This window comes from Choloepus didactylus, chromosome 7 (assembly GCF_015220235.1).
Source record: "Choloepus didactylus isolate mChoDid1 chromosome 7, mChoDid1.pri, whole genome shotgun sequence".
Lineage (NCBI taxonomy): Eukaryota > Metazoa > Chordata > Mammalia > Pilosa > Megalonychidae > Choloepus > Choloepus didactylus.
The window spans coordinates 125237295-125257070 of NC_051313.1; the positions used below are offsets into that span (position 1 = coordinate 125237295).

A 19776-nucleotide genomic window follows, 5' to 3' on the forward strand; every position below is an offset into this window, starting at 1 on the left:
TTATACTTTGTTTACTCAATTATAAAGTTTTTTATGTATTTATGATTTTAAATTATATATTAAAGTCCTCAAATGAACACTCTTAAATATAACTGGACACTTTGATATTAATTACAGTGTAAATTTACAAGATTAAGTCTATAATTTCACCAAGTAGGAGAAATATGAGCACAATACATCAATAAGAATTTTTAAAGGTGAGGATATTGCAAGTGAATTAAATTTAATTTAGATAAATGGACTTAGTTTGGTAAAATTACTTACAAAAAGGAAAGTAAGTGTTTTTAAAAGCAAAAAAGCTATTAATAATAACATGAATTATATTCCCCTATTTTTTTTAAGTACTGCTATCATTGGAGCATGATAGACATACACATACATATATGCACATACATATATGTATATATAAATTATAGGAGTAATAAATTTTAAGTGCTTGATTTAACTCTTTTTAATTTAAAAGATAACTAAGTAAAGTGGTTATATTTTTTCAGGCTTTATTTCCACAGTATGCTTATGGGACTATATTTGTACAATTTTTAAAAATAGTTTTCACTTTACTTACATAATTACTTTAATGATTTAATATGTCTTAAAATTTTAAGTGTTTATTATATGCAGACATAATTAAATATAATGTCCTCAGTGAAATCTATTTATAAATATTTAAAAGTAGAATTCAGAGAGATACATTATCTTTGTTAAGAGTAGGACAGCAAGCAAATCCGTAATATAATACTATTATATTATATTATATTATATTATAATCCATAATATAATCAAATAGATTTGATTGTGGTCTCATTTAATGGCAAGCAAGTTATGAGTAAGAAAATATTTTCTTTATATATGTTATTTTTAATGAGACAATAAATAAGTTAAATAAAATGGCCATTTGAATTGGGCACTGCTGGGAGGAACCATTTCCTAGGAAGTATTTTTTATAAGACAAACAAAACACACACACACACACACACACACAATTGACTTGCAGGGGCTTTCTGAAAAAATGGAATTGACAAAACAGATTTTTTGCTTTTTACATTGATCACTCAGGAAAACATTTTTATAACCTTTTACTAAGAAGTAATATCTTAATAATCTAAGGAAACTTTTAATAAAAGCACATTTTTAAAAAAAACATTTTGTATTAAAAGTTACCAAAATGATTTTGAAAATTGTTTTTAAGCAAACATTTTACAACGTACAATTATTATGATGAGAAGTAGGGTAGGAGAAGCAGGAAGAGAGTGGCTAGGTTGATAGTAAAACAGCAGGAGTATATTTTGTGAATTATTAGGCATATGCATACAACTTTGAATATTAATTACTGCTTTAGGTGGTGGTTAGAATATTTAATGCTATTTTGTTTTACAAAACCACTTTTTTTCTTTAAGTTGTGAGGTTCTATTGTTAAGCAGTTATTACTAGTTTTTACCATTTTCTAACTTTGACCACAGAAATATTTTTTTTTTACAAACTTTTTATGGCTTTCCATATCCATCCCTTAACCTTGACTACAAAAACAAATTTTTCACTTTATAAACTTTTTGCAACTTTCTGTATTTATTTAGGCTTCATCCTACATTCTTAATTAAATATTTAGAGCAAAGACACTTTTTTTTCTAGAAAAACATTCTTCATACTTTTTATACAACATGCTATTACTATTAAAATTAAACTTGGTAGAACAATGTTGAACTTTCAAAACACTTTAGTTAATGCATTCTGAAAAAGTAATAAACAATTTTTTGGCAGGGATTAATGGACTGTATAGGTGTTACATTGTTCCATAACAGGATGTCAAGAATTGTTAGGAAAAGGAATTTGTTTTTTGTGTTGCTTGTCCTGCAAAGGCAGAGGAGGCAGAGACAGCCAATTTTCCTCCTCTCTAATTACATCCTTTTTTTCAGACTCCTCAGGGAGAGCCCTGGGCTGAATGGACGACTGAAGGGAACATAGGGCAGTACAAACTAGCCCCCAGGTCATTAAGGTTGAGACCGATATTTTTCTTCCTAATTTATGTTTCTTCTTAAGGATGTGGCTGACCAGTTTTCAAAATTTCAAATTTAAAGTGCCTTGTTGAATAACAGATAGCTGGGGGTTTTTGTTCCCGGTACAGGTGGGGGAGCAGGAGGAGGTGGTGGAAGCTCCTTAAAATTGAGGAGGGCAATGGAGAGCGTGGCTTAAGGGGGAGAGAATCCTCACCCTCTGTGTCTGCTGGATTATTATCATTATTCTCCTCCTCATCCTTCATTGGGAGAGGCTTTAAAACTGACTTAATCAAGGTCCAAGTGGACCAAATAGTGACTGGCAAAGGGACACCCTGTATATGCAATTTCTTTAACTCTTTACCCACCTTATCCCAATCACTAGATTCTAGGGAGCCAAGAAAAGGAAACCAACAGCAATACTTGTCTACAATTTGCAAGAGCTCTAGAATATGAGATTTATTAGCCTTAGCACCACCAGCTTTTAAGAGCTGACGGAGATAGACATAAGGTAGATACTTGGTTATGCTGTCTCCATTCCCCATAGTAACCCTCCTTTAACAAAATGCTCAGGAGTCTTCTTACCTAGAGAAGTATTGAGGCCTCTGCTCCACCCGAGTTCCTGCGCCAATATCATACACCTTAGTCGATTAAACGACCCTTCCCCGGAACGGAACGGACCAGCTGCTTTGAGATTCCGGCCCCTCTTTGGGTGCCACTTGTTGCTGGGGGTGACACAGAAATTAAGATTAGAGACAAAAATATCTCTTGGAGACTGGGAGCAGGGGACACAATGCCTCTGGTGAGTGTGTGAGTCCCATTCCCAAGACCCTTATTTATTATGCTTTTAGGATAGAGAAATGCTTTAATTAGCACGTAGACATTTTCTCAAGGTTGTTTGCATCATGTCTGCAAAATGTGTCTTATCTTATTCTCAAGGACAATAACAGAAAAACAGTTCCCCAGCTGCATTCTCACATCCATGCATACTTTAATGAGGCATGCTTTGATAGTTTTCTATCTTCAGCAGGGGCCGTGTTCCAGGCCCCCACCTCAAGTATGAGGGAAGGAGAGAAGAAACTTCAGGCACTGTTTTCCATACCCAGGCTCTAGGATCTGGTTCTGAATGTAAGGCAGATAGTAGAGCTGGGTCCCTCCTCTCTCCTCTTGGGAAGCTATGCCCCCCACAGAGAGGTCATTTGCATATAAGTAAATTCCTTGTTTCTCCGACTCTGCTATCTCCACCCTTGTCTGGGTTAGAGTGCTGCAATTTTAAAATGGCTGAGGCTTTCTCTACTGCAAAGCACTGCGAGCTGAAAATGGCTGAGCCTTTTTCCATGAGCTGCCCATGTTGACAGAGAGAGAAAGGGACAGAAAGCCCCCAGATTCACCCATTGGCACTAAGATGTCAAAGAGAGAAAGAGGTTTAATCATGGTGTGCAGCTCAAGGAGAACAGGAGGTCAAAACCTCAGATATGTCTCCCTGAACTGCAGAAACTTGGGTAGTTTTATAGTATCCAAAAAGGCAAGCAGGCTTAGGGTAATGAGTGAGTTGGTTAATTCCAGGCTGAAAAATGTCTCTTTAATAATTATCCAGAGGAATGAGCGCCACCATTGTGGCCATGAAGTTTCAGGCTAAGATCGTGGACAGGGCCTGTTTGAACCACTTCATGTGAGTCAGTAACATGATATCTAAACTTGCCAAAACCTGTACCCTTCACATCAGCCTGGATAAGCTGAATTCATCCTTTCAGACAGGGTGGCTAATGGAGGGGTGAGCATGTGGTGTGAACTGGAATGGGAGAACTTCTTCGGTGAATTTCAAATGGAAGGTGTCTCCACAGAAAACAATGAGATTGATTTAGAGCTGACACCAGGAAACTTATCTTGAGCCTTGAAAACTGCCCAGAATGCCAGAGTTTTGAAAATCAAGCTGACCAATAAACACTTTCCCTGCTTCACAGTCTCTGTAGAACTGCTATCTGTATCAAGCACTAGTTGCATTGTGTCACATGACATCCCCATAAAAGTTATTCTGAGGAAACTGTGGAAGGATTTACAAGAACCTATAATCCCAGACTCTGATTTACTATTTTTATTTACCAGTGTTGAAGACTATGAAGAGTGTTGTGGAGAAAATGAAAAACAACAGCAGTAACCTTAATTTTGAAGCAAATCTAAATGGAGAACTGAACCTGAAAATAGAAACTTAATTAGTGTGTGTTATAACTCATTTTAAAGCTCTTGGAAATCCTCCATTAGCCTCTGAAAATGCCTCTCAAGGTAAAACCCAGAACAAATGGCTGAGGTGCAGATAGATATTAGGAAGATCTTACGGTTTCTCACTCGACAACAAGTAAATCCTACAAAGGCCCTGTGCAATATTGTGAGTAGCAGGATTGTCCATTTTGATTTGCTTCATGAAGATATTTCCCTCCAGTATTTCATTCTGGCATTGTCATAGCACCACCTTACCAGATTTGGAAACTCAAAGACCTTGGTGATAGTGAGAAAAGGTAGTAGGTTCATGTGTTCTAAGTTATTTGTCTATTTCCTCTGAGTAGAACAAATCATATACACTATCCTAATTTCTTCCTTTATATAGTTTTACTAGAAATTGGATTACTGAAACACAGTTGGATCAACAATATTACTTCTTTTTTCTCATGTCTGTTGTGTTTTGCTTTTTTTTAAGTTCAATTTTATTGAGATTATTCACATACCATACAATCACCTAAAGTGTACAATTAATTGCTTATGACACCAAAATTAATTTTTTTCAATTTTTAGAACACTTTTATTACTCCAGAAAAGAAATAAAAATGAAAAAGAAAACTCAAATTCTCCCATACGTGTAACACCCCCCCTCCATTACTGACTCACAGTACTGGTATAGTACATTTGTTACTGTTCATGAAAGAATGTTAAAATACTACTACTGTGGTACATAGTTTGGAATAGGTATATTTTTTCCCTATATACCCCTCTATTATTATTATTTTTTTTTTAATCATCATTTTATTGAGATATATTCACATACCAGGCAGTCATACAAAACAAATCGTACTTTCGATTGTTTACAGTACCATTACATAGTTGTACATTCATCACCTAAATCAATCCCTGACACCTTCATTAGCACACACACAAAAATAACAAGAATAATAATTAGAGTGAAAAAGAGCAATTGAAGTAAAAAAGAACACTGGGTACCTTTGTCTGTTTGTTTCCTTCCCCTATTTTTCTACTCATCCATCCATAAACTAGACAAAGTGGAGTGTGGTCCTTATGGCTTTCCCAATCCCATTGTCACCCCTCATAAGCTACATTTTTATACAACTGTCTTCGAGATTCATGGGTTCTGGGTTGTAGTTTGATAGTTTCAGGTATCCACCACCAGCTACCCCAATTCTTTAGAACCTAAAAAGGGTTGTCTAAAGTGTGCGTAAGAGTGCCCACCAGAGTGACCTCTCGGCTCGTTTTGGAATCTCTCTGCCACTGAAGCTTATTTCATTTCCTTTCACATCCCCCTTTTGGTCAAGAAGATGTTCTCCGTCCCACGATGCCGGGTCTACACTCCTCCCCAGGAGTCATATTCTACGTTGCCAGGGAGATTCACTCCCCTGGGTGTCTGATCCCACGTAGGGGGGAGGGCAGTGATTTCACCTTTCAAGTTGGCTTAGCCAGAGAGAGAGGGCCACATCTGAGCAACAAAGAGGCATTCAGGAGGAGACTCTTAGGCACACATATAGGGAGGCCTAGCCTCTCCTTTGCAGCAACCGTCTTCCCAAGGGTAAAACTTATGATAGAGGGCTCACCCCATCAAACCACCAGTCCCCTATGTCTGTGGTCATGTTAGCAACCATGGAGGTGGGTTAGGCGAATACCCCTGCATTCTCCACAGGCTCCTCAAGGGGGCACTACATCTTTTTTTTTCCTTATTTTTTTTTTTCTTCTTTTTTTTTTTTTTAACTTTCCCTTCTTTTTTAAATCAACTGTATGAAAAAAAAAGTTAAAAAGAAAACAAACATACAATAAAAGAACATTTCAAAGAGACCATAACAAGGGAGTAAGAAAAAGACAACTAACCTAAGATAACTGCTTAACTTCCAATATGTTCCTAATTTACCCCAAGAAAGTTACATAATATAGCAACCTTTCTGTGAACTTGTTCCTACTATATCCATCAGAAATTAACAGACCATAGTCATTTCTGGGCATCCCCAGAACATTAAATAGCTTATCTGTTCTTCTTGGATTATTGTTCCCCCTTCCTTAATTGCTCTCTACTGCTAGTTCCCCTACATTCTACATTATAAGCCATTTGTTTTACATTTTTCAAAGTTCACATTAGTGGTAGCATATAATATTTCTCTTTTTGTGCCTGGCTTATTTCACTCAGCATTATGTCTTCAAGGTTCATCCATGTTGTCATATGTTTCACCAGATCGTTCCTTCTTACTGCCGCGTAGTATTCCATCCTGTGTATATACCACATTTTATTTATCCACTCATCTGTTGAAGGACATTTGGGTTGTTTCCATCTTTTGGCAATTGTGAATAATGCTGCTATGAACATTGGCGTGCAGCTATCTGTTCGTGTCACTGCTTTCCGATCTTCCGGGTATATACCGAGAAGTGCAATCGCTGGATCGAATGGTAGCTCTATATCTAGTTTTCTAAGGAACTGCCAGACTGACTTCCAGAGTGGCTGAACCATTATACAGTCCCACCAACAATGAATAAGAGTTCCAATTTCTCCACATCCCCTCCAGCATTTGTAGTTTCCTGTTTGTTTAATGGCAGCCATTCTAACCGGTGTTAGATGGTATCTCATTGTGGTTTTAATTTGCATCTCTCTAATAGCTAGTGAAGCTGAACATTTTTTCATGTGTTTCTTGGCCATTTGTATTTCCTCTTCAGAGAACTGTCTTTTCATATCTTTTGTCCATTTTATAATTGGGCTGTCTGTACTATTGTCATTGAGTTGTAGGATTTCTTTGTATATGCAAGATATCAGTCTTTTGTCAGATACATGGTTTCCAAAAATTTTTTCCCATTGAGTTGGCTGCCTCTTTACCTTTTTGAGAAATTCCTTTGAGGTGCAGAAACTTCTAAGCTTGAGGAGTTCCCATTTATCTATTTTTTCTTTTGTTGCTTGTGCTTTGGGTGTAAAGTCTAGGAAGTGGCCGCCTAATACAAGGTCTTGAAGATGTTTTCCTACATTATCTTCTAGGAGTTTTATGGTACTTTCTTTTATATTGAGATCTTTGGTCCATTTTGAGTTAATTTTTGTGTAGGGGGTGAGGTAGGGGTCCTCTTTCATTCTTTTGGATATGGATATCCAACTCTCCCAGCCCCATTTGTTGAAAAGACCATTATGGCTCAGTTCAGTGACTTTGGGGGCCTTATCAAAGATCAGTCGGCCATAGATCTGAGGGTCTATCTCTGAATTCTCAATTCGATTCCATTGATCTATATGTCTATCTTTGTGCCAGGACCATGCTGTTTTGGCAACTGTGGCTTTATAATAAGCTTCAAAGTCAGGGAGTGTAAGTCCTCCCACTTCGTTTTTCCTTTTTAGAGTGTCTTTAGCAATTCGAGGCATCTTCCCTTTCCAAATAAATTTGATAACTAGCTTTTCCAAGTCTGCAAAGTAGGTTGTTGGAATTTTGATTGGGATTGCATTGAATCTGTAGATGAGTTTGGGTAGAATTGACATCTTAATGACATTTAGCCTTCCTATCCATGAACATGGAATATTTTTCCATCTTTTAAGGTCCCCTTCTATTTCTTTTAGTAGAGTTATGTAGTTTTCTTTGTATAGGTCTTTTACATCTTTGGTTAAGTTTATTCCTAGGTACTTGATTTTTTAGTTGCTATTGAAAATGGAATCTTTTTCTTGAGTGTCTCTTCAGTTTGTTCATTTCTAGCATATAGAAACATTACTGACTTATGTGCATTAACCTTGTATCCCGCTACTTTGCTAAATTTGTTGATTAGCTCTAGTAGCTGTATCGTCGATTTCTCAGGGTTTTCTAGATATAAGATCATATCATCCACAAACAATGACAGTTTTACTTCTTCTTTTCCAATTTGGATGCCTTTTATTTCTTTGTGTTGCCGGATTGCCCTGGCTAGCACTTCCAGCACAATGTTGAATAACAGTGGTGACAGCGGGCATCCTTGTCTTGTTCCTGATCTTTGAGGGAAGGCTTTCAGTCTCTCACCATTGAGTACTATGCTGGCTGTGGGTTTTTCATATATGCTCTTTATCATGTTGAGGAAGTTTCCTTCAATTCCTACCTTTTGAAGTGTTTTTATCAAAAAGGGATGTTGGATTTTGTCAAATGCTTTTTCAGCATCTATTGAGATGATCAATTGATTTTTCCCTTTTGACTTGTTAATGTGTTGTAATACATTGATTGATTTTCTTATGTTGAACCATCCTTGCATGCCTGGAATGAACCCCACTTGGTCATGGTGTATGATTTTTTTAATGTGTCTTTGGATTCGATTTGCAAGTATTTTGTTGAGGATTTTTGCATCTATATTCATTAGGGAGATTGGCCGGTAGTTTTCCTTTTTTGTAGCATCTTTGCCTGGTTTTGGTATTAGATTGATGTTAGCTTCATAAAATGAGTTAGGTAGTGTTCCATTTTCTTCAATGTTTTGAAAGAGTTTGAGTAAGATTGGTGTCAGTTCTTTCTGGAAAGTTTGGTAGAATTCCCCTGTGAAGCCATCTGGCCCTGGACATTTATTTGTGGGAAGATTTTTGATGACTGATTGGATGTCTTTGCTTGTGATGGGTTGGTTGAGGTCTTCTATTTCTTCTCTGGTCAGTCTAGGTTGTTCATATGTTTCCAGGAAATTGTCCATTTCTTCTACATTATCCAGTTTGTTGCCATACAGTTGTTCATAATATCGTCTTATAATTTTTTAAATTTCTTCAGGATCTGCAGTTATGTCACCTTTTTCATTCATTATTTTGTTTATATGGGTCTTCTCTCTTTTTGATTTTGTCAGTCTAGCTAGGGGCTTGTCAATCTTGTTGATCTTCTCAAAGAACCAACTTTTGGTGATATTTATCCTCTCTATTGTTTTTTTGTTCTCTATGTCATTTATTTCTGCTTTAATCCTTGTTATTTCTTTTCTTCTACTTGGTTTAGCATTGGTTTGCTGTTCATTTTCTAGCTTCTTCAGTTGATCCATTAGTTCTTTGATTTTGGCTCTTTCTTCCTTTTTAATATATGCGTTTAGTGCTATAAATTTCCCCCTTAACACTGCTTTTGCTGCATCCCATAGGTTTTGGTATGTTGTGTTCTCATTTTCATTCGTCTCTATATACTTAGCAATTTCTCTTGCTATTTCTTCTTTAACCCACTGATTGTTTAGGAGTGTGTTGTTTAACCTCCAGGTATTTGTTAATTTTCTAAGTCTCTGATGGTTATTGACTTCTAATTGTATTCCATTGTGGTCAGAGAATGTGCTTTGAATAATTTCAATCTTTTTAAATTTATTGAGGCTTGTTTTATGTCCCAGCATATGATCTATTCTGGAGAAAGTTCCGTGAGCACTAGAAAAGTATGTGTATCTTGGTGATTTGTGATGTAATGTCCTGTATATGTTTGTTAAATCTAATTCATTTATCAGATTGTTTAGGTTTTCAATTTCCTTATTGGTCTTCTGTCTGGTTGATCTATCTATAGGAGAGAGTGATGTGTTGAAGTCTCCCACAATTATTGTGGAAACATCAATTGCTTCCTTTAGTTTTGCCAGTGTTTCTCTCATGTATTTTGTGGCACCTTGATTGGGTGCATAGACATTTACGATTGTTATTTCTTCTTGCTGAATTGCCCCTTGTATTAGTATGTAGTGGCCTTCTTTGTCTCTCAAAACATCCCTTTTTTTGAAGTCTATTTTATCTGAGATTAATATTGCTACACCTGCTTTCTTTTGGCTGTAGCTTGCATGATATATTTTTTTCCATCCTTTCACTTTCAGTTTCTTTGTGTCCCTGTGTCTAAGATGAGTCTCTTGTATGCAACATATTGATGGTCATTTTTTTTTGATCCATTCTGCAAATCTATATCTTTTAATTCGGGAGTTTAATCCATTTACATTCAACGTTATAACCGTGAAGGCATTTCTTGAATCGGCCATCTTATCCTTTGGTTTATGTTTGCCATATTTTTCCCTCTCTCTATTAATATCCTTTATTGTACCCATACCGAATCTCTTTAGTACTGAACCTTTCTCCAAGTCTCTCTGTCCTGTCTTTGTTTCTCTGTCTGTAGGGCTCCCTTTAGTATCTCCAGTAGGGCAGGTCTCTTGTTAGCAAATTCTCTCAGCATTTGTTTGTCTGTGAAAAATTTAAGCTCTCCCTCAAATTTGAAGGAGAGCTTTGCTGGATAAAGTATTCTTGGCTGGAAATTTTTCTCACTCAGAATTTTAAATATATCGTGCCACCGCGTTTTTGCCTCCATGGTGGCTGCTGAGTAGTCACTGCTTAGTCTTATGCTGTTTCCTTTGTATGTGGTGAATCGCTTTTCTCTTGCTGCTTTCAGAACTTGCTCCTTCTCTTCTGTGTTTGACAGTGTGATCAGTATATGTCTCGGAGTGGGTTTATTTGGATTTATTCTATTTGGAGTTCGCTGAGCATTTATGATTTGTGTATTTATGTTGTTTAGAAGATTTGGGAAGTTTTCCCCAACAATTTCTTTGAATACTCTTCCTAGAGTTTTACCCTTTTCTTCCCCTTCTGGGACACCAATGAGTCTTATATTTGGACGTTTCATATTATCTATCATATCCCTGAGGTCCATTTCGATTTTTTCAATTTTTTTCCCCATTCTTTCTTTTATGCTTTCATTTTCCATTTTGTCATCTTCCAGGTCACTGATTCATTGTTCAACTTCCTCTAGTCTTATACTATGAGTGTCCAGAATGTTTTTAATTTGGTCAACAGTTTCTTTAATTTCCATAAGATCATCCATTTTTTTATTAAGTCTTGCAATGTCTTCTTTATGCTCTTCTAGAGTCTTCTTGATTTCCTTTATATCCCGTACTATGGTCTCATTGTTCATCTTTAGTTCTTTGAGTAACTGCTCTAGGTGCTGTGTCTCTTCTGGTCTTTTGATTTGGGTGCTTGGGCTTGGGTTATCCATATCGTCTGGTTTTTTCATATGCTTTATAATTTTCTGTTGTTTTTGGCCTCGTGGCATTTGCTGAACTTGATAGGGTTCTTTTAGGGTTTGTAGACCTATTGAAGTCCTTATCTCTAATTTATCAGATCTACAGCTTCGTGGAGTACACTTTCTCTAACTAACCAGCAGGTGGCGTCCACGAGCCACCTGTTCTCCACAAGCCAGTTCTCCCCTGCTTAGCCTTTTTGGTGAGTGGGGGAGTGAGTCTTGTGGGGTCCAATTGGTGTATCAAGCTTGCGTGTGTAGTTGGTGTTGCCTGCCCTGTATATGGGGCGTGTTTCTGGGCAGTCAGGGATGGGGGGGGTGGCTCTAACAATCAAATCTCCCTGGTGATCCTAGAGTTTTAAAGCTGCTGCAATAGTCTAATCCTTCAGTTCAGTCCTGCCACAGTTTGTCTCTGCCACTGACCCACAAGTTCTTGGTATTGGCGTATGGCTCCTGAGACTTGCAAGTGGGCCCGTCTTCCAGGCCGTGCACCCCGGGTCCTCTGTTGAGGGATGACTGTGCTATGTCACAGGTGAGTGCCGTCCCCCCAGGGCAGTTCTGGGCTGCTGGGCTGTGTAGGGAGGCTCCCAGTCTGCTCAAATGATGGCTGAATGGGGCTTTGTTAATTCACACTGCTCCACCTTCCCAACTCTGGGACAATCAGCTGAGGTTGCAGGGAAGGCTAATGTCCACGCCCAGTTTTGTGGTGTGTGCCTGTTATTTGAAGCACTTCCGTCACACTGGGTTGTCTGGGGCCGCTCTGGGCTATGGGGCTGGCGATGGGCAGGAGTGTTTCCTGTCCACCAGGATGGTGGCTGTGAGCGGACACCCCCCTTTTCTTGGGAAGTTGTGGTGTTTAGTGAATTTTCTCAGCCACTGGATTATTGCCTTTTGTCTCAGAGCTCTCTTAGTTCTGCTCTTGACTTGACGTGCCCAAATTGAAAGTCTTTGAAGCTTTCTGTATTGGGCTTCTTAGAGTAATTGTTTTAGAAAAAGAAAAAAGGATTAAAAAAAAAAGAAAAAAAAAAAAAAAAAAAAAAAAAAGGTCCCTCCTCAGAGATCTAATGGGTTATTGAAATGCTAAGAGACAAAGCAACCAAGGCCATTAAGGAAAGGTCCACAGGGCAGAGAGATCAGCTTTTCTTCGGGATTTGCATATGCGCCTCAAGGCCTGAGCTCCGCCCTTCCCCTTTCTGTGTTCAGCAGAACTCCAAAAATCCTCTGCTTTTATTTTGGAGTTTTTCGTGTTGTTTTTTTCTTTCTATGCCTGTCTCCTCTCTGCTGGGCTGGCTGCTCTCAGATTCTCTGGTGTCTGGTCTCAGTCTATCTATGGTTGGATTTTGGATCAGTAGAATGAGTTTCCGATAAGGGCTGCCACTGCAGTTCTCCCTTCTCCTTCCCGGAGCTGACAGCCCCTCCTCCCACGGGACTGAGCCTGGCAGGGAGGGGCGCGGGTCCCCTGGCCGCAAAAACTTACAGATTTCGCTGATCTCAGCAGTTCGACATTTTCATGAGTGTTGTATGAAGTATGCCCAAAGACAGATTGCTCTGTGGTGTCCAGTCCACGCAGTTCCTGGCTTTCTACCTACTTTCCTGGAGGAGTAACTGAAACATACAGCTCACCAGTCTGCCATCTTGCCCCGCCTCCACCCCTCTATTATTGACATCTAATTATAGTGTCATACATTTGTTCTAGTTCATGAAAGAGAATTCTAATATTTGAACAGTTAATCACCGACATTGTCCACCTCAAGATTCACTGTTTTATACATTCCCATATTTTAACCTTCAACTTTCCTTCTGGTGACATATGTGACTCCAAACTTCCCCTTTCCACCACATTCACACACTATTCAGCACTGTTAGATATTCTCACAATAATGTGCTACTGTCACCTCTGTCCATTTCCAAATACTTAAGTTCAACCTAGTTAAACATCCTGCTCATAATAAGCAAACACTCCCTATACTTAGCCTCACTCTATATCCTGTAACCTATATTTCATGTCTATACATTTACATATTATAATTAGTTCATATCAGTGAGACCATACAATATTTGTCCTTTTGTGTCTGACTTATTTCACTTAGTATCATGCCCTCAAGTTTTGTTCATCAACTTGTTTTTTTTTAAGACAGTTTTGTTCACACACCATACATTCCATCCTAAGTAAAAAATCAATGGTTCCCTGTATAATCATGTAGTTATGCATTCACCACTACCACCATTACCTATATAAGGACATTTCCATTTCCTCCACAAAGAAAGAGGAAGAGTCAAAGAAGGTAGAGAGACAAAAGAAAAAGAAAAAGTAAAAATGACAGCTAAAGGCAACAAAAGAAAAGAAAAAAATTAAAATAAAGTGCAATAAAAGAGTCAGACAATATCGCCAATGCCAAGAGTCCCGTACCCCTCCCTTATGTCCCCATCTTATAGGCATTTAGCTTTGGTATCTTGCATTTCTGTAGTTCTTACTTACAAATTTTATGCTGTGATCTTAGCCATTCCACCCATTCCAGGCTGCTATATGTTGTATGGATAGTCATGGTTGTCCCCCAGCAGTTGTTCCAGACTATTTACTGGTTGTTCCTGGTTATTTATTAGTTGCTCTAGAGGACGAACTAAATTGCACACCTCTCTATTTCACCATCTTGCCCCCTCTCTGTGTTTTGCTTTTAAGACACAGAAAAAAATCTAGACTTTCTTTATGCAAACTTTAAATTTCTGTTTCTCATGGATGAAGTTTTGTAATCTCATGTACATAGAACTGGCAAGGTAATCAGAATTTGTAAGAGTTTGTGGAGTGTGGTACAGTAACTGAACACATTGTAGCAGGTAGTTTTGCTTCTGACAGTGTATCCCCTCATCTTGCCCTGATCCCATGATAAGGATGGCCCTGACTGTGAACACATTTCATGAGTCCAGGAGCTCCATCCTGCTGTTTCTGTTTCACCCTGTGACCAGCTTTGGTCTTAGGTTATAATTCCTTATAATTCTTGTTTTCCCTGTGTATTGGAGCTGTCATTCTGGAAAAAATAGCAATGCATTTTTCTTTAGAAACATCACTCAGCACAGAAAAAAACAAAACTTCTAAGCTAGCATGCGCATTAATGATGAAACCATATTTCTGTTTATTTATGAAAGCTGGTTCAGGTATTGATAAATATGCTTTCTCATTCTCCCTCAAGCATGTTCTGCCTTATTTCCTCTTATCATTAAGTTAATCTTATGTGTCCTGCAGAGGTGGGCCTCATAAATGTTATTTTAGCTTCTAATTACAAAGTTGTGACTTAAAAGGAAAGCAGTTGCTTGGGATAAGATGCAGAAATGGGATCAGCAAACATGAAAAATTCTTTGATGGCTTGTTATCCTATTTGGTAAGACCAATGACTCTTCCAATGTTTAATGTTAGTTTAAATGGGATATAGTATTTCATTAAATCAACATTTTAAAATGAGAGAATATAATTTTATTTCTTTAAAGCCTCTTTCCCCTCTTTGGCTTGTCACAAAATTTTTTCCAGATGCACATATAACACTTAAAAATCATGATGCAAAATGAAACAGCATTTGAAAATAGTTTTATAAACCTTACATTTCCTGTTATTCCCATTAGAGATTTACCAATCTGGAAAATTGATTATTTCTGATTATTTAAATGATTATTTTGGATGTATAAAGAAGATAATATAGTGATTTTCCTATAAGTTAACAGTAAGGCAGCATATTTCCTCATCTGCATTACAGTGTACCCCTTGGTTTTCTTTCCTCAGGAATTTAACATGCATACTTCTTCCATTATGGGAATGTCAGATATTAAGGGGTGTTCCCAGGAGGATATGCTTGTGCAGGGCTTGTATGGATTAGAATATCACAGATATTGTCAGATTATGCAGTGCTGCTGCTTTCCTTCGCAGATTCTATTAAGTAATTTACCCAGGGTAACATAGTGGCAGGAGCAGAAACAGAATGCAGGAATTCTGACTCTGATATATAACCCTTTCCCTCAGACTTCCCTGTGCTGAGTGACCCTAATTTTTTTGAATGAGGAATGCATAATAGATTGCAAAGTTGACACAGACCAATCATTTCATGAGTTAGGAAAGAGTATCTTAGTTTTTAAATCTGCTGTGGTAAAGTAGATTTAAATGCAATTTTTAAAATGTCATGAGTCCAGATGTAATTTTCCCCACCTCTTTATACAATTTGTTATCAGTTAAGACCTGATTTTGATGATTTCATGGCTCTCTCAAGATTTCTCTCTGAGTGAAATTGTGGCTAGTTAAAAGAGTCTTATCTTTCTCATCATAGTTTACCTTGAATTTAGAATAAGAAGTATAAAATATTTGACAGAATTGATTTAAACTGAGATACCATATTGTGTTATATTCATTTGTAATCTTCAAGGGCAAGAATTAGACAATGGCGTCAATTAAAAATGAAGGAATAATTTCTGGATGTAATTAATCAGTTAAAATTAATAATAATTCCAAGCTATTATTGATCACTTACTGTCTACAAAACATTTTAATAGCAACCTAATACCTTCAATGGTACTAAGAGTCATTCTAAAAATAAATTCCCCTGACATTAAGGAACTTGCAATCTAATAAAAGATAGGAAATTTATAAATATAAATAATATTAACTAGAAAAATTCACTTCAGTGTATAAAAATGCTATGAACTGAAAGAAGTGACAGAGCATTTTAAATCAAGGACTCCCAAACAATATTATAAGTATGTTGTATTTGAACTGACCACTGAAGCATGCAAAAATTTGGACAGAAGATTCATGGGGCAATGGGGAGTGGGGAAAATGTCTTGATATTAATAGTTAAATGATGAGTATTCTTTGTTAGGCTCTATAGCATACCCAGGATGCTTAAAGGATCATACAAGCAGATAATGAAAACAGGGCTGGGGCCTATAATTAAGTGACCTGAATGTGCAGTAAGCACTCTATAGCAAGGGCAGTGTTAATCACAAGATGATGGAAAATGTTCAGGCATCATACAATACACTTTTAAATTCCACTTATTTCTTGTGTGACCTGGGTTAAGCTACATAGGTTGTATAAGCCCTTGGTTCACCATTTAAAAATTCATGATGGATAGCTATAGGTGGGAAGATGGCAGAATAGGAAGCTCCAGTATTCAGTCCCTACACCAAAACAACTATTGAACTGACAGAGTGAATCAACTATTCTGAAACTCTGAAGGCTTGCTGGTAGAATCCTGTGCAGCATCCAGGAAAGAACTTGCGAAAGAGGCTGATAAGTTGTGGTAAATACCAAATGAATTTCATCCTCTGAACAGAGGCTACCATTCTCCCATGGCTCAACCACATGGTAGGCAGCAGTGGGAAATGCAGTCCAGGCTCCTGGTGAAGCTTGATGGTGCCTAGTCCTCCAAAATTTAGGGGTTGTGGTCTGATTGCTGATCACTAATTTAGATTAACTACTTCAAAACATGGGGGGGCAGCTCTGAGGATAGCCATCATTCCAGCCACTCTCAAGCAAAAGTAGCAGAAGAATCTTTTTTTCTCTTTTCTCTTTCTATTCCCTGATTGAGAGCAACAATTGTTTGAAAATACTCAGACTGTCAATTTCTCAACAAAATTATGAAACACACAAAGAAACAAGGAAATATGGCCCATTCACAGGGAAAAAATTTATGAGAAACCATCCCTGAGAAAGTTTATACATTGGAACTATTAGCCAAAGACTTTAAGTCAACTGTGTTAAATATGTTCAGTGAGCTAAAATCCATACACAAAGAACTAAAGGAAATTAAAATGACTGACTAAAATGAAGACATGGGAATTATAAAAAGGAACCAAGCCAATTTTCAAAAAGCAAAAAGTGAAATGAAAAACTCATTAGACAGATTCAACAGCAGGTTTGAACAGGCAGAAAAAATGATCAGTGAACTTGAAGACAATACAATTGAAATTATAAAGTGCGAGGAAAAGAAAGAAAAAATAATGTGCAAAAGTGAACAAAGCATGAGGGCATATGAGATACCATCAAGTATACCAACATATGCATCATTGGGGTCCCAGAAGGACAAGAGTTAGAGAAAGGGACTGGAGAGGTGCTTGAAGAAATAATGGCTGATAACTCCCCAAATCTGATGAAAGACATGAATATAGACATCCAGGAAGTTCAACAGACTTGAAGCAAGGTAGACTATCAGAGAACTACACCAAGAAACATTATAGGAAAATTGTCAAATTCCAGAGAAAAAGAGAGGATCTTGAGAGCAGCAGGACAGAATCAAATTGACACATACAAGGGATCCCCAAAAGGAAAAGTGGCTATTTCTCATCAGAAACCATGAAGACCAGAGGACAGTAGAATGAAATCCTTAAAGTCTCATAAGAAAAAAAAAAAACTGTCAGTTTCTGGTCAGCCAAGATGGCAGTGTAAGGCATTCCAGGGTGCCATTCCCCCAGAATCTTTGAACAACTAAGTAAAAACTTGGAAAGTCATCTTGCTCAAAACATCAGAAAACAGTTAAAGTGTTGCAGTAACAGGGCAAGTACCAAGCCAAAAAAAAAAAAAAAACAAAGCTTTAAAAATGGTAGAAGTTCCAAGGTTCCACCAGATGGGCAGGGATTTCTATACCCATAGTGAGTGTGTACTTGGGGAAGCTGTACACACTATAATTCAACAAAATTATGAAACACACAAAGAACCAAGCATTTAACATTTTCTCTCAGCTGTCAACCTCAATGTTTCTACTTTACTTGCCACAACTAACTGTTTGGAAGAAGTAACAGATGGGTTGAGTGAGATTGCAGGCTTTTTAGAGATCCATGTCAATGTAAGTTTAGGGCTTTCTCCCTGGAAGTTGGCAAATGAGGAAAACAACTTTAGATACCCCTAGATCAGATCCTGGAAATACATTAACTCCAATCTTTAATGCTCAGAAAGATGAGTTTACAGCAACTACACACACACACACACACACACACACACACACACACACACTATATATATATATATATATATATATATATATATATATATATATATATATATTTGAACATATATGAATATATTCCTACTTCATTACCATCTTAGCTGGTTTCCCTGCATTCTTACTTGCCGTCAATACATAGCAAGAGTGGTGAAAAAAAAATTTGAAATGATCTCAGGGAAATGATGGATAGTATGAAGCACACAAATATAAGAATCATTGGTGTTTCAGAAGGTGAAGAGAAGAGTAAAGGGCTGAGAAGAGTATTTGAAGACATTGTTGTGGACAACTTCCCAACCCTTCTAAATGACATAAACATGCAAATCAAAGATATCCAAGAACTCCAAATAGAATAAATCCAAATAAACCCACACCAAGATATATTCTGATCAGATTGTCAAATGCTGAAGAGAAGGAGAAAGTTCTGAAATTAGGAAGGGAGAAGCAATTCACCACATACAAGGGAAACAACATAAGACTAAGTACTGACTACACAGCATGCACCATGGAGGCAAGAAGGCAGTGGTATGACATATTTAAAATTCTGAAAGAGAAAAATTGCCAGGCAAGAATTCTCTATCCAGCAAAGCTCTCCTTCAAAATTGACAGAGAGATTAAAATTTTCATAGAGAAAAAAATGCAGAGAGAATTTGTTAACAAGAGACCTGCCCTTAAAGAAATCCTAAAGGGAGCTCTAGCAGCTGAGAAAAAAAGACAGGAGAGAGAGGCCTGGAGAAGGGCCCAGAACCAAAGAGTATTAGTAAGGGTAACTTACAGGAAATAGAGAGAGGGGAAAAATAGACCTGAGAACTAGAAACCAAAGGATAAGTTGGCTGATTCAAGAACTGCCTTCACAGTAATGGAAGGCATTATGTGAATGTAAATGGATTAAACTCCCCAATTAAAAAAGATAGATTGGCAGAATGGATTAAAAAATATGAATCATCAATATGCTATTTACAAGACAGTCATCTTAGATCCAATGACACAAAGAGATTGAAAGTGAAAGGATGGAGAAAATATTCCATGCAAGCTAAAACCAAAAGAAAGCAGGGGTAGCAATACTAATATCAGATAAATAGACTTTAAATGCAAGGATGTCATAAGAGACAAAGAAGGACACTGTATATTAATAAAAGGGACAATTCACCAAGAAGAAATTACAATCATCAATGTTTATGCACCCAATCAAGGTGCTCCAAAGTACGTGAGACAACCCTTGGCAAAACTGAAGGAAGCAATAGGTGTTTCCACAATAATCATGGGAGACTTCAATACACCACTCTCTCCTACAGATAGATCAACCAGACAGAGGACCAATAAGGAAACTGAGAATCTTAATGTGATAAATGAATTAGACTTAATACACACATATAAGACATTACATCCCAAATTTCCAGGACATACATTCTTCTCTAGTGTTCATATATCTTTCTGCAGGATAGATCATATGCTGGGGCATAAAACAAGCCTCAATAAATTTAAAAAGATTGAAATTATTTCAAAGCACATTCTCTGACCAAAATGGAACGCAACTAGAAGTCAATAACCATCAAAGATCTAAAACATTCACAAATATCTGTAGGTTAAGCAACACACTCCTAAAAATCAGTG

At 37.3% G+C, this 19776-nt stretch overlaps 1 pseudogene; it reads left to right on the top strand.

Moving 5' to 3' along the window:
* The first annotated feature begins 3613 nt into the window (after positions 1-3613).
* On the top strand, positions 3614-4455 carry LOC119539855 (annotated as a pseudogene).
* Positions 4456-19776: the final 15321 nt, after the last annotated feature.